Source organism: Falco cherrug, chromosome 9, assembly GCF_023634085.1.
Source record: "Falco cherrug isolate bFalChe1 chromosome 9, bFalChe1.pri, whole genome shotgun sequence".
NCBI lineage: Eukaryota > Metazoa > Chordata > Aves > Falconiformes > Falconidae > Falco > Falco cherrug.
This window is the reverse complement of record NC_073705.1, coordinates 18815757-18828654: the sequence shown is the minus strand read 5'-3', so window position 1 is coordinate 18828654 and position 12898 is coordinate 18815757. Positions and strand designations below refer to the sequence as shown.

General features: G+C 44.7%; 1 protein-coding gene across 5 annotated transcripts in view; it reads left to right on the top strand.

The window, feature by feature from the left end:
* Positions 1-12898, top strand: part of NDST2 (N-deacetylase and N-sulfotransferase 2) — a 136957-nt gene that overhangs the window by 65025 nt on the left and 59034 nt on the right. Inside the window, exon 1 of one of the 5 annotated variants that reach the window (XM_055721400.1) lies at positions 8244-8306. The exons of 3 other annotated variants lie outside the window; for them this stretch is intronic. The gene's annotated coding sequence lies outside the window, so the exon portion shown is untranslated. Of the gene's footprint in view, positions 1-8243; positions 8307-8541; positions 8561-12898 lie in introns of those variants that run through there. One more of the 5 variants, XM_055721401.1, reaches the window with a different exon arrangement.

Genomic DNA, 12898 nt, shown 5'->3' with positions numbered 1-12898 from the left:
TCTTTATATCCAGAGTCCTCCTTTTTCTTTCTCACTTACAAAAAATCATGTTTAAGCCTAATATTTTTTAAAGCAAATTATGACTTAGTAGTGCAAAGTCTATGGGTTTTAGGCAAGACAGTTCTGAAAACATTACTCTGGAAAGTATATCTTCTACATTGGAGGGGAGTTATTTTGTGTTTGTCAGAGCCAAGAATTTGATGCATTTCCCACTTGACATAAGCCCTAAGAATAATTTGATTAAAAGACTGTGCCTTGGAGTCCAGCAGACTGGAGTAAAGGGTCTCAGTGAACAGTGTACCTATCCATACTCTGGTTTTCAGGAGAGATTTAAAGCATTTGGTCACAGCAATAAGGACCAGCAGGAAAATGATGCAGAAAACACAGTGATTAGTATAAGTCTAGGGTTCATAACTGCAGCCAGGACCCGTAAGAGACAGAAAGGAGAAGGGTTTAAAAAAAATAAACTGAATTCTTGGGAAGATTGTTGCTGTGGGATTGCACTCTTGATTGTGCAGTCTCATAGCTGCATCTTAAATGAGCTGTTGTAATTTTACCCCTTGGACATTTTTCAGGCTACTAAACATTCTTTTGCTGGCAGATACCAGTAATACATACTACTGAACGCTCTTGAGATCCAAATGTTACTAATGGCAGCCTTTATGTGATGATTGAGAAATTGTGTCGAAAGTTTTGCCTTACTTTTAAAATATGTTAAGCATTTGATAGTTAAGCAGTTAAACTCTTTTTGACATTGGTTCAACTACAGCATTTCCTTGTAACCGTTGCTGATGGCAGATAATTTTCTTGATGTGGTGTTTTTGCTTCAGTGTCAATCAAGATGTACGATCAGTAACAAATGCAGTGAAAAAGATGCCGGAAGTTCCAGAAAGTCTTTGTTGAAGGGTTTTAGCAGTCCAGGCTTTTCCACTACTTGCCTGTCGTCTTACGAGATGGAGCCTTTTACAGTAGCTCTGTTCATCATTAATTTTGTGACTGATTGCAAAAGCTCCTTTATTGTTTTGTCCCTCTGCAGGTTTAGATTCCTTGTGCGCTGCTTATTTAAAAACCTCTCCGTAGTGTTACAGCCTCTAATGGCAGGAGCAGGCGCCGTCAGGCATGCACCCCCTGAGCCCCCCCAGCTCAGTCCCTGGTAGCACAGGTCTCCGTTCACCTCCGCCGGGAATACAGCAGGAGAGCCACGCCTGGATTTCAGCCCAGCCTTTGGTCCCCCCCCTCAGCAGTTGTGGAGGTGCCTGCAGAGCTGTGGGGGTAAGGGTGCAAGCCTGTGACGTGAAAGAAAGAAGCTACGTGCTTTGCCTCCATTGCACTTACTAAAAAGGGGATGTGTTGGGTTCGTGTGACCAGGTTTTGGTAATGGGGGGCTAGAGGGGTGGCTTCTGTGAGAAGCTGTCAACAGCTTTCCCTGTGTCTGATGGAGCCAATGCCAGCCGGCTCCAAGTCTGACCTGCTGCTGGCCAAGGTAAACGGTGATGGTGCTAACACCTCTGGGGTAACATATTCTTTAAGAAGGGGGAAAAAATGGTGCATGACAGCACTTGCAGAAGGAGAGAGGAGAGAAAATATGTGAAACAGCTCTGCAGACACCCAGGTCTGTGCAGAAGCAGGCAGAAGGTGCTCCAGGTGCTGGAGCAGAGATTTCCCTGCAGCCTGTGGGGAAGACCATGGTGAGGCAGGCTGTCCCCCTTGGCCTGTGGAGATTAGTGGTGGAGCAGACACCCACCTGCAGCCTGGGGAGGACCCCATGCCAGAGCATGGTGAAGGAGGCTGTGACCCTGTGAGCAGCCCACGCTGGAGCAGCGCCTGGCAGGACCTGTGGCCCCATGGAGAGGAGCCCAGGCTGGGGCAGGTTTGCTGACCGGGCTTGACCCCATGGAAGACCCACACTGAAGCAGTTAATAGAGAACTGCAGCCCGTGGGGGGGGGAGTCTATCGGAGTAGTTTGTGGAGGACTGTCTCCCGTGGGAAGGACCCCACACTGGAGCAGGGCAGTGTGTGAGGAGCCCCGTCCCTGTGGGGGAAGGAGCGGTGGGGGCGGCGTGTGATGGACTGGCCACAGCCCCTGTTCCGTGTGTCCCTCTGCCGCTCAGGGAGGAGGCAGAGACATCGGGAGTGAAGTTAAGCCTTGGAAGAAGGGAGGGGTGTGGGGGAGGTATTTTTAAGATTTGGTTTTATTTCTTATAATCCCACTCTGATTTGATTGGTAATGAATTAAATTATTTTTTTTCCCCAAGTCTGTTTTGCCTGTGACGGTAATTGGTGAGTGATCTCTCCCTGTCCTTATCTCGACCCATGAGCTTTTCATTCATTTTCTCTCCCCTGCCCAGCTGAGGAGGGGAGTGATGGAGCAGCTTGGGTGGGCACCTGCTATTCGCCCAGGGTCAGCCCACCACTGGGGAAGGGATGGGGCAATAAAAAGCAGTAGTCCAAGGATGAGAGAGCAGGGAAACTCCGCTTCTCTCTGCGGAAGTGTGACAGGAAAGTCCTGCTCTGGAGAACAGGTAAGCTTAGCCTGGGAAATCAGGGGGAGGCACTGGAGAGACTGGCTTTCGCATAAAGCCTGCTGGCTCCGTCTGAGCCCTCAGCGTGCCTGCTATGCTTAATAAGGTGGGTGTTTAAATAGTTTCAAGCAGGCTTTGAAGTTAGAGCCGTGTTGAGTTAAGGTAGAGGTCAGTGTGTTGTAACTGTTGGCTGAACGTTGATAACAACTTTGTGTACCTTTATGTTTTTAAGCTATTTGACAAAAAACCCCACAGCTTAGGAGTATGGTTTTTAATTGAGAATTTAATAATTATGGCAGTTTTATGTGGCAAAACCCAACAAATTGCAGAAGGTTGTTATTTTTCCGTAGTACTTTTCTTCATGGCCTAGTTGAACGTGTGAAATAAAATTCTTGGGCCTGGATTTTTTCCTCCAACATGCAGAGAAGCTTGTATTTACGGTCTTAAATTTTGAACCATGTTTGTCAAGCATTTTAAAGCAAGGGAATGCCAGGCAAGAGGGAAATGGCTGTCTCCCACTGGAATCACTCTACGGCCGTAATGGCTGTACCTGGGAAACTGGTACAGAGCAGCACTTCACGCTGCAACCCCTGCAGGCACTGGCAGCAGCGAAACAGAGGAGATTTTAAAGAGGAGTATCAGTGCAGGCAAGCCCAGCGCTGCTGATGTGGAAGGCATTGGTCCAGAAGATTTTTATCATCTGTTTAGGTTTGCTATTCCCTGCTCATGTCGCACCTCCTCACTATTCTTCCTTCTGACTTCCAGACTGCCATCTCTAGCAGGTGAGGCTCCCTGTCCCTGGCCTGGCTTTGGAGAGGGTGTGAGAGGCAATAGCAGACCCTTGAAGAAGGGCATGCAGTTGTATCCCCTGTTTTGTCAGGAGTGTATGGAACACTTGGGATGGTGATTGCCGGAGGCACAACACTGCTTCAAAGCTTTAAAGATACAGTTGAGTGGAGATTGCACTGGTATAGGGAGGCCAGTATGGGCTGAAAAAGTGATTACAGGAGAGCACTCCAGTGCAGCTGAAGTGGGAAAAAAGTTTTCCCCACTTTTTGACAGGAATATGTTTATATAATTAGTAGAAAAACTGCTCTCAAATATCTGTAATTGTGTGTTTATTCCTATGGGGAAAAATGCTTTCAGAGATCTGCAATTTTTTCTATGTTCCCGTGGGGACAGTAGAATGTGTGACTATAAACCTCCCTTGATACCACATCTTTGGCACATCATCTGTCCGTCCCTTCAGAGGTGTGCAGCCCTTCTTCCCTGCACTCAGAGTTACAGAAAGCAGCTAAGCAATCAGCCCTGAGGGCACCAGTGTCCCGAGAGGCTTCATTCCCACCTGTGTGCTGTTTCTCCAGGGGTCCAGGGACTGCCTCAAGCTCAGTGCTGGCCAGAGTGGTGCGGTAGGTGTGCCTGTCTCCTCTTCTGCCTCCAGCCTTGTCTCCTGGATAGACAGTGCACCTCTGTTGTAGATGGTGTGTCTTCTGTCGTGTCTTGTCCCTGGCTCCATCTCCTTTTCCTCCTGACTGGCCCTTCGGGTGGCCATTGGATGCATTTCATCACTCTGGTTGGCTGGGACTGTCAGTGGACCTTGTCGCTAGCACTGAGCTCTGCCCACCTTGTTCAGATATGGTGGGAGCACCCCCCATAAGTGCTCTGGGCTGCTTGCTCTCTATCAGAGCAGCCAGCCCTTGATGTACCCTGAGACCACAAGACATTGTACTAGCTGAGTCACTTAGGTGAGAAAGTAGCCAGGAGAGGTGGAACAACCAAGCTGCAAGATCATGGGCTTCTTTTGAAGCTGAAACAGTTGTAAAGGTGAAAACATGAGAGCACAGGGTTAGAGTGTTTCTTTTCTTGCTGGTGGTACTTTAGGGAGTTTTATGTTTGTTTTTTTTAAAGCTGTGCCTGCCTGACACCAGCCACTCGCCGCAGTGGTAAACAACACATGGCACATAGCAAAAATTCCCTTTTCTGTCTCCCCATACTTGCTGCAGGACCGAACAATGAGAGGTGCCGGTGACACTGGTGGTGGTGGTCACTATCTCTGTCACTGGTACAGCTTCATGGAATGAAAGGGATCCTAAAGTGAAGGGATCTGCTTATATGTCAACAAATTAATAATGCATCTTCCTTTTTGCAGCAGTATATAGCTTCTTTATCTCAGGTCAACGGCAACAGCTTCCATTCTGTACTTCATAAATAGTCAAAGTATCATCCTCCTGTTCTGCCTTTGGTATTTAAGAAGGTCTCTAGAAATGTTCAAAATGCCTACAAATAACTTGATTTTTTAAAAAGTTAGACCAGTATTGTGGATTACTGTTGTCTTATCTTCTGTTGCAGTTTTGCCTATACATCTTTCTGTTGTCTCTCTTCTTAAACTATAAGCTCTTCTTTGTTCTGCATTTACGTGGCACGCTTCATAAGACTTTTTATCACTGTAGCTACAGTGATATAATTTACAACATGTTTTTCCTGCAGAAGATACTGCTCCTGGTATGTCTTCTCCATTGCCCGTAGTGGATCAGAACATCTGTCCATCAAGATTCAAAATCCTCCCCGTATCAACAGTAGCTCTGTTTGAGAAAAAAGTTCTGTAGAAGATTGTTGTCTTACACTTTTCCTAGATGTTTACTGTTCTGTTTTGCCTTGAAACAGGAACATTTCTGTGCTTTGTGATTGATATCTATTGTTATTAATTCAAATATGCTTATTACAAATATTAATGTTCCATAATTCTCTTAACATTAGTGTTAATGCTGTAGGAAGCACTACTGGGTAATTGTGTATGGTGTGAAACTATATAATCTCATATTACCTAGATTTTTGCCCCTGGGTTTCATTATGTATTCCTTTGGTTTTCAATTAGGAAACCAAATTTATAGTTCTTAATCTGTCCAGTCTCTCCTCTTGACTGTTTTGGATTTTTCATGTACCTCTTAAAACATCCTGTTGGATTTAAAAAAAAAAAAAAAGGGGGGGGGGGGGGGAGAAAAGAGAGAGAAGAAAACCAACAGACTTTAGATGTATTTCTTTATGGGTTTTTTTTTTCAATTAGCAATTTCAATCCATTACTTCAATGGTTTTCTGTTGTTTTAGGATAAAGTGGTGAGAACTGAACAGTGTTTCACAGTGGAAAGCACATGTTAATTCTTGTTCTGCTGATCTTTTAATTCCTAATACATCTCAACGTAACTGAAATTGCATTTTTACTGCATTTTTTTACTGTCACTACTTGCTGAGCACACAGCGTGCCTTCATGAAGGTGTCTAGTTTTTCCCCCTTTTTTGAGTCAGTAATTTATTTATGACCCCGTGCAAATAAAAGTATGAGCAGTTATAATTTTGACTGTTTAGTACTTTGCTTAAATAGAAGGTATCATCATGTTTCTTCTTCTTAATGCAATTCTTCTGAGGGGAATACATACGTATGGAATTATTGTTTGGATTACAGTTTGTTTGTATTGCTAAAGTGCACAGAGTCCCCATCACAGGTCAGGTGCCAGCTGTTTTGGATGCTCCATGAATGTAGCACAGAAAAAAATAGCCTTCATTTCAACTCATTTGCAAGCTACAGAAGTCAGGTTTATTAATCAAAAACCCACTGCGCCACCATTTCTGCTTCTTTGGAGTATGTCAAATCTTTAAAATCTTTTCCTACTGCTACATTTGATTAGTTCAAACAGTTATATTTTCTATTCACCAGTGTTACAATTTTACCAGATTTTATTGACAGCTTGCTTTACGCCAGTGTTACGTGCCATTTTTCCTGAATTTGTGTTCTGCGTTTTATACCATGATTTGTATATGAAAGTTGTTTCCATACAAATTGGGTTACATTTTTCTCTTATTAGAGAGAGAATGTTTTTATTTGGCTCTATGTAATCCTCTGCATATGACAAATCTTTTCCTACCTGATTGATGCGGTGTAGCCTGGTTTATAGCCCACTGTGATCACAGCCCAGCAACTTCTGTCATTCTGTTTTGTTTCAGTTCTACTTGTTATGCCATTCTCTTCTTGCATGGCAGAGTAATTTTTGCTCTCTTTTATTCCATTCTTCATCCTACATCAGCCCCTTGAGCCCCAGATGTTACTGGTCTGAAATTGGGACAGAAATTACCCCTGAACTCAGAAGACCCCAGGCGCTCTCTTTTACCACTTCCACAGGCTACGTGTGCGAATGCATCGCCATGCCTCTCGCAGAGAGAATGTTTTGGAAGGGCCAGGGCTGTATCACAGCGCTGTCATCTCCACATCCCTCTGCTGGGAGGGATATCTGCAGTAATGATGGGCTACACAGATAAACCAGTTATCCAAATTCTCCAGCTGTGTTTCCTCCCACCCTTTTCCTTTACTTCTTGCCCTGTGGGCACTAATGAGTGCAGTTCTGTCCACAGCCAGCCTGCACCAGTACCTGTCTGCTATATACTGGGGGCTTGTCATCCACTTGTCAGCAATTGCACTTTATTTTCATACCACAGCTTCAAAAGCTATCCCTGACTTCTGAGCTCCAGACAGGCCTTGCTTTCTCGCATTGCCTTGGTTATAGGGCTGCCCTGTGCTGCAGAGGTGCTGGTGAATGGGAAAGAGGGGGTTGTGCTGGCAGGGGAAGGCCGAGACAAAAACCCTGGGCAGAGTCCTCTCCGAGCAAGCTGGGGGTCTGCCTTTCTATTTCTGACAGCATCTGCAGTTGTCAAAATTAATGTGCTGTGTGATGGGGAATTTCCTGATGCTTGCCTTGGCAGGGAAATGCAAGGATGGTTCCCGTGCGCGCAGCGGCTGGGGGTGTGATGCAATATGTGGAGGCTTTATTTTGCCATCCTTGGGTGCCCCTGGCCTCGTTTGTCAGCATAGCCGCGAGTGCGGGTTGTCCACTGTCCTCTTCAGTTCATCTGTCTTGGGGAGTTGTTGCATACGTCTCTGAGCTTCGGTGTGGTCAGGGGAAGTCTTGGTGATGAAGATGATGTAACTTGTATTTTTATGTATGCGGGGGCTGGGGATAGGGCTGCCCGGTTTATAAGAACTTCATTGTGATGGATTAACTTTCCTCCTGAATGATTGCCTATGGTACATCCAAATGAGAGATTGCAAAGCCGGCCTAGCAGCCCGAGCAGAGCAATTAAAAGGCCCTGTGTGGGCAGGGAGTCAGGGAGAGAGCCACGCTGCCTTGGCACGGCCGCCCCCGGCACGTCGGGCATCGGGGGCTCCTAGTGCGTGAGCTTCCTGCCGCAGGGAGCCCTCCCTCCTCCCCAGCGCTCCGCTAGGTCACTAATGAACCTCCGCGGGAAAAGACAAAATGCAGGGCATGAATAGCTTTACAGTCTCTTTTCTCCCACCCACCCCGTGCTCTGTCCTGGGAATGTGCTGCCCACACGGTGACCAGAGAGGAATCTGGAGGGATTTGCAAGATAATGCCATATCTAATGTTCCATTCTCACACTTTTCTCCTTGCATTTTTAAAAATGTTTACATGTTTCCTTTCAGTTTGCATGAATAAGCACATCAGTCCGACACTAAAAAGGGGAAAATGCATTTCCAAATGAGTGAAGCCGCATAACTGCAATAACTTGCTTTAATTACGTATGTTGTGTTTAGTTTCTGGAAGCCTTGTGCATTTTTGCCTCCAACAAGTAGCCTTTCCTGTTTGCTTGCTGCTGTTTACCAGGCTGGCCATCCTCCCAAAGCAATCCTCATCCAGATTCTCCACTTGACAGATGCTCGCCAAGAACCTCAAATGCTCAGTGTCATCTTGGATGTTGCTCTGGCAGACAGCAAAAGGTAGAGAGTTCTCCCTAGGAATTTGGTGTCTTACCATGGTTTGAAGTAATGTGTTTTTCATCCTGTTGATGACGTTTTTAGAAAGATCTAAAGTTACAGCTCAAGGCAGAGTTGTCTCACTTGTGAGTACGGTTTCAGCCAACTAGTAAGCACAGGCGGAGGTCATTGATAACATCCTCTTCCTCAGGTGGTCATAGATTCTGGGTGCTGGAGCACTGCTGTTGCATGCTTCTCTGTAGCTACCGTTTTTCCTTGTTTTTCTTTCCTTTACTGTTTTAAGAGGATTGGGAGAAGATGTGCTCTCAAAGTGCTTTGGCTTTTTTATTTTTGGATGACAAAAGCTGCAGAAGCATAATTAAGTTATTTTTACTGCTGGCTAAATAATATTTCTCACTCTCTTTTCTCGTCTGCCATTGCCTGTATTTAACCTGTTGGGTTTCGTTTTAGCCCAGAAATGAATGTGCTTTTTAACTCTTGCACCTTTGGTAAGGTTGATAGTTTTGGAGTTACTAAGCTTGTTATTCTCTTCGACAATCAGGAGTTATTTAAGGTGTTATGCAGTATGAGAAAAGGTCTTTCTTTGAAGACTTTCAAAGCAAAGTTGAAAATGAGGCAGCAAAGATTAAAGGGAAGCTTCTCTGCCTTCCCCTAGTGTTTTTCCCTGTCTGCAGCGGGGAAAAGCTGTTTGGTACTGTTGGCATTAAATGAAGAGAAGAACCAACGATAAAATTTTCTCTCCCTCTGGGAAGACACGATTTTTTAGAAGGTTCAGGGTCAATTCAGAGAGCTAAAACAACCCTTCACATTGTGGTGGCCTGTGCCCATCATACCCCTTAGCCTTCTCTGAGGAGCTCCAGCAAAGGCAGCCAGAGTGGTCCGAAGTGTCCAGAAAGAACCTCTGTGCTGCCCTTCCCACAGCTGGGCAGGCGACAGTGGTCATTTCGTCCGCTGCTCAGGACCATCTGTGTGTGCAAAAGGGAGATACTTGCTCTTCCTTCCTGAAACTTTCTCTGTAGAAGTTGCTGTGCTCTCAGGATACAATGAGCGTATTAATAAATTCATCAATCACAATAATCTGATTAAATAGATGGGGGAGAGGAAGCCAGCAGATAAAGCAAACAGATTATTTTAAGATGTTTGTGGTACCCAATTAGTGACTGACTCAGCGTTTAAATGGAAGTGTTGCACAAGAGATTTACTGGTAACCAATGTAATGAATTATATTGGATGGTTTTTCATCTCGGAGAAAGGTTAGTGTACTGTTACAGCGACCTGTAAATAAAACAGTGGCAAAGTATTACGTGTAAGAAATATGAGGCATGTATTGCTTTGTATTTTTTTCATTTGCAGATATATGTGTATGTGCTTTTTGCTTAGTAATGGGCTACGATGTAGACAGTCCTACAGAGAGATTAGCATGGATATAAGCCATGTTACAGGCACTCTGGCCAGGACCTGGTGAACATGTTTAAAGCCTTACAGGAAACTGGAACTTGAGTAGGAAGGGAGTCGCTTTGTGTCGCTGAGGTTTCGAGGGCAATCCCCTGGAGTACAGAGATAATGGAAGGGAAGCTTTGTGACAGGGAGCATATGTTTTTGTGACGATTACACTGTGTATAGATTAGGACTTCTGGGAGGGAGGGAATGGGAAGAAGTGCTTGGAACACAGGGCCATCTGCTAGTACCTTGGCATAGTCATTTCATTAATGAGAAGCTTATTAGCTTGAGTCCAGCTGAAATAGACAAGAAAGGCAGCCAGAGGGACAGAAAGCTCTTGTCCAGCCGCCATTGAAATGGGGAAGAGATGGCTTTGATAACCTGTAAAATCTCATTTTGTTAAAAGAACTGTTCTTGTCCTGCTTGGTAAGGAGGTATCAGTCTTCTTGTCACTGACAAGATGTTTTCCTGTATTTTGTGCTGCAGTGTGGGACATTCTTTGGTAGGGGGAACATATAACTGAGGGTGAGCTGTAATTGTCAAGAAGATGCTAGGGAAAACGGAAAGAACGGTGGATTTTTCCTTTAAACACTTGAAGGTGCCCTTGTATTGAATGCTGGATGATTAACATCTGTGGTGACAAAGAATGACACCTGGAAGACACAACTTTGCAAGTGCTACAGTCCCAGCCCTGGCTGTGCCAGAAAAGTTGGAGTGCACGGTTTGGCCTGTGCTCCGTGCCAGCCAAAAAAATTGGGGGGGTGCTCTGGGTGGGCAGAAAATAGTGCTGCCGGGGCACATAGGCAGGGGTTGGGAGCCAGTGGACTCCATTCCTGCGGCTGCTGAGCATGTGCTTGGTCCCTCAGTTTTGTGGTCCTGTAAATCAGAAAAATTATACTTACCCTCTTTTAGGGAGAGCTTTGCTACTGTTCTGTTGACGCAAGGCTTAAGTGCTATTGTATTTAAACATCTCTGTTGTTCTTTTGACAGTTGAGTCAGACTTAAGTCTGGGTGAGGGTGAGATGGCAGAGCCTTTGCCTGGAGAAAAGGGTGGTTACAAGTACAAAGTGGTTTCAGTGTTGGCATTTGGGAAATTGCTTCTCTTTTGTCTGGTTTTATACTGTTCAGGTTGGACTGGTAGTTAGGCTTAAAGGAAGGAGCGAGAAAAGAATGTTTCCCATGAAAAGCCTTATAATCTGCCACTGCCTAGGTCCCCAGGAGCATGGATGTGTTCAGGGCATGGGGCGAGGGTTATGCACTTCACCAGCAAGATGGTCTGGTAAATAAGGCTGGACAAAGGCAAATTCTGTTTGCACTGCTGGGATAAAAAAAGGAATTTTCCCTCGACGTTTCTGCTGATTTATGAAGTAACTCAGATGGGGCATTGTCTCTGACTTTGTCTATTGTAAATCTGTTGAAACAAAAGGAAAGTGCATTCTCAAAAAATGAGTATAAAAATATAGCTTAGGAGTGTCAAAACACCTAAGCAGAGTGAGCCTTAACTGAAAGGGGTTTGGTTAGTCATGCGCTTTGCAAATTCTCTTTTTGTATTGAGGAGGGGAGAAGATCAGTGAGATGAAAATCTGTGTTATTACAAAGATAAGAACGGGTTATGGTTGGGTCCCAAAGGAGAAAGAAGTTTTTTAAATATTATTAAAAAAACCCAACCCATTGCTGTGATTCATCTGTAATGCTTAGACAGTTCCATGCCAAAAAAATAATTATAGTATTGTACAGCATGGTGTTTATATACATAAATGTATGTAAAAATACTAGCACAATATAAATTTAAATCCTGACCCCGTGCTTGTTGAATTGAGTGGAAATACTTCTCATGGTTGTGACAGGCATTGGATCAGATTCTCACGCTGACATGTAAATGTGGTCTAAAACTCAAACTGAACGTTCTCCTTTTGCATATTTTTTTCTACCTGCCTTAAAATGGAGCAGAGTTGATTGCAAGTCTTAAAAAAAAAGTTGTCCCCCGCACCAGACCCTGCTGTGTTCTATCTTCTGAAACACTGTTTGATAGCATCCTAAGTGATAATATTGAATTGGCACGTTGCATGCTTTCTAAACTGACAGTTCGTGTATTTTCTCTCAAGTAGTGGAAGAATACTGTTGGTCCCGCAAGGGCATAGTAGGTCAGGGTTTTGGCTCAGTCTACGAGTCTAAAAGGCTTTGCACTTAGTGAAGCCATAAAGAAACCTCCAGCTGGCTGGATGCCTCTCTTAAAAACACAAGTGTGGCCTTATTCCACACAGAAGTGATGCTCAGGCAGAGCTTGTACGCCTCGATCTCTTGGGATGAGAGGGGAGTGAGAGGAGGGCCTTCACTGGTGTTCCAGTGGAGCCAGGAAAGTCAGACGTTTGCATGAAGGCACAGGGAAATTTAATCACTGATTGACTCAGAATCACTGAAAGGGTGTAGAATAAGATGGGGGAAGAAGGAGGCAGGCAGCAGAGAGCTTCTAACTTTGAGGTAGGAAAGGAAATTAAGAAGGGAAGTAGAAATTTTCATTTCGTTGCAAGCACAAAAGCTCCCTTAGCTGTTGATGTGAACTATGGAATCATGGAGCTCTGCGCAGCGTTTTCCTTCCAGCAGCAGAGCACGGAGCTGAGTGCCGGCATCAGGAGTGCTCTGTACAGCTTTGCTTTAGTGCCTTTCTGGGTCAATGACTCTCAAACAATGCCGCACAGAGCTGCTTTAGTCACGCTTCCATGAGTCAATCTGTAAGTACTGACACTTCTCCCTGATCATAACCCAGTCTCCTAGAGAATCTGCAGGCTTTTTGGACTACTAATCTCAAAGCATTTATGGTGTTCCTTGAACTCAGGTTGGCTGATCATGTGTACCTTTTTTCAGATGCCATTCTTCCTGACAATTCAACCACAGTCAGATTGTTGACTTCAAAAGACCAAGTGAAAGGATGTGGCCAAGTCCTTGCACCTGTAGCATTGAAAGAATTGATACTCCTTGCATTGTTCTGGTGCCACTCTTGCAGTAGCCACAATCTGTAGTATTGTCTCATGGAAAATGAGGAGAAAGAGAATTACTGGTTCACTGAAAGATATTTTTTTTCCAGGCATAATGAACAATAGGATCAAGCAGCTGCATTGTTTATAGTCTTTTAAAATGGATTGCGTACCAGGTTG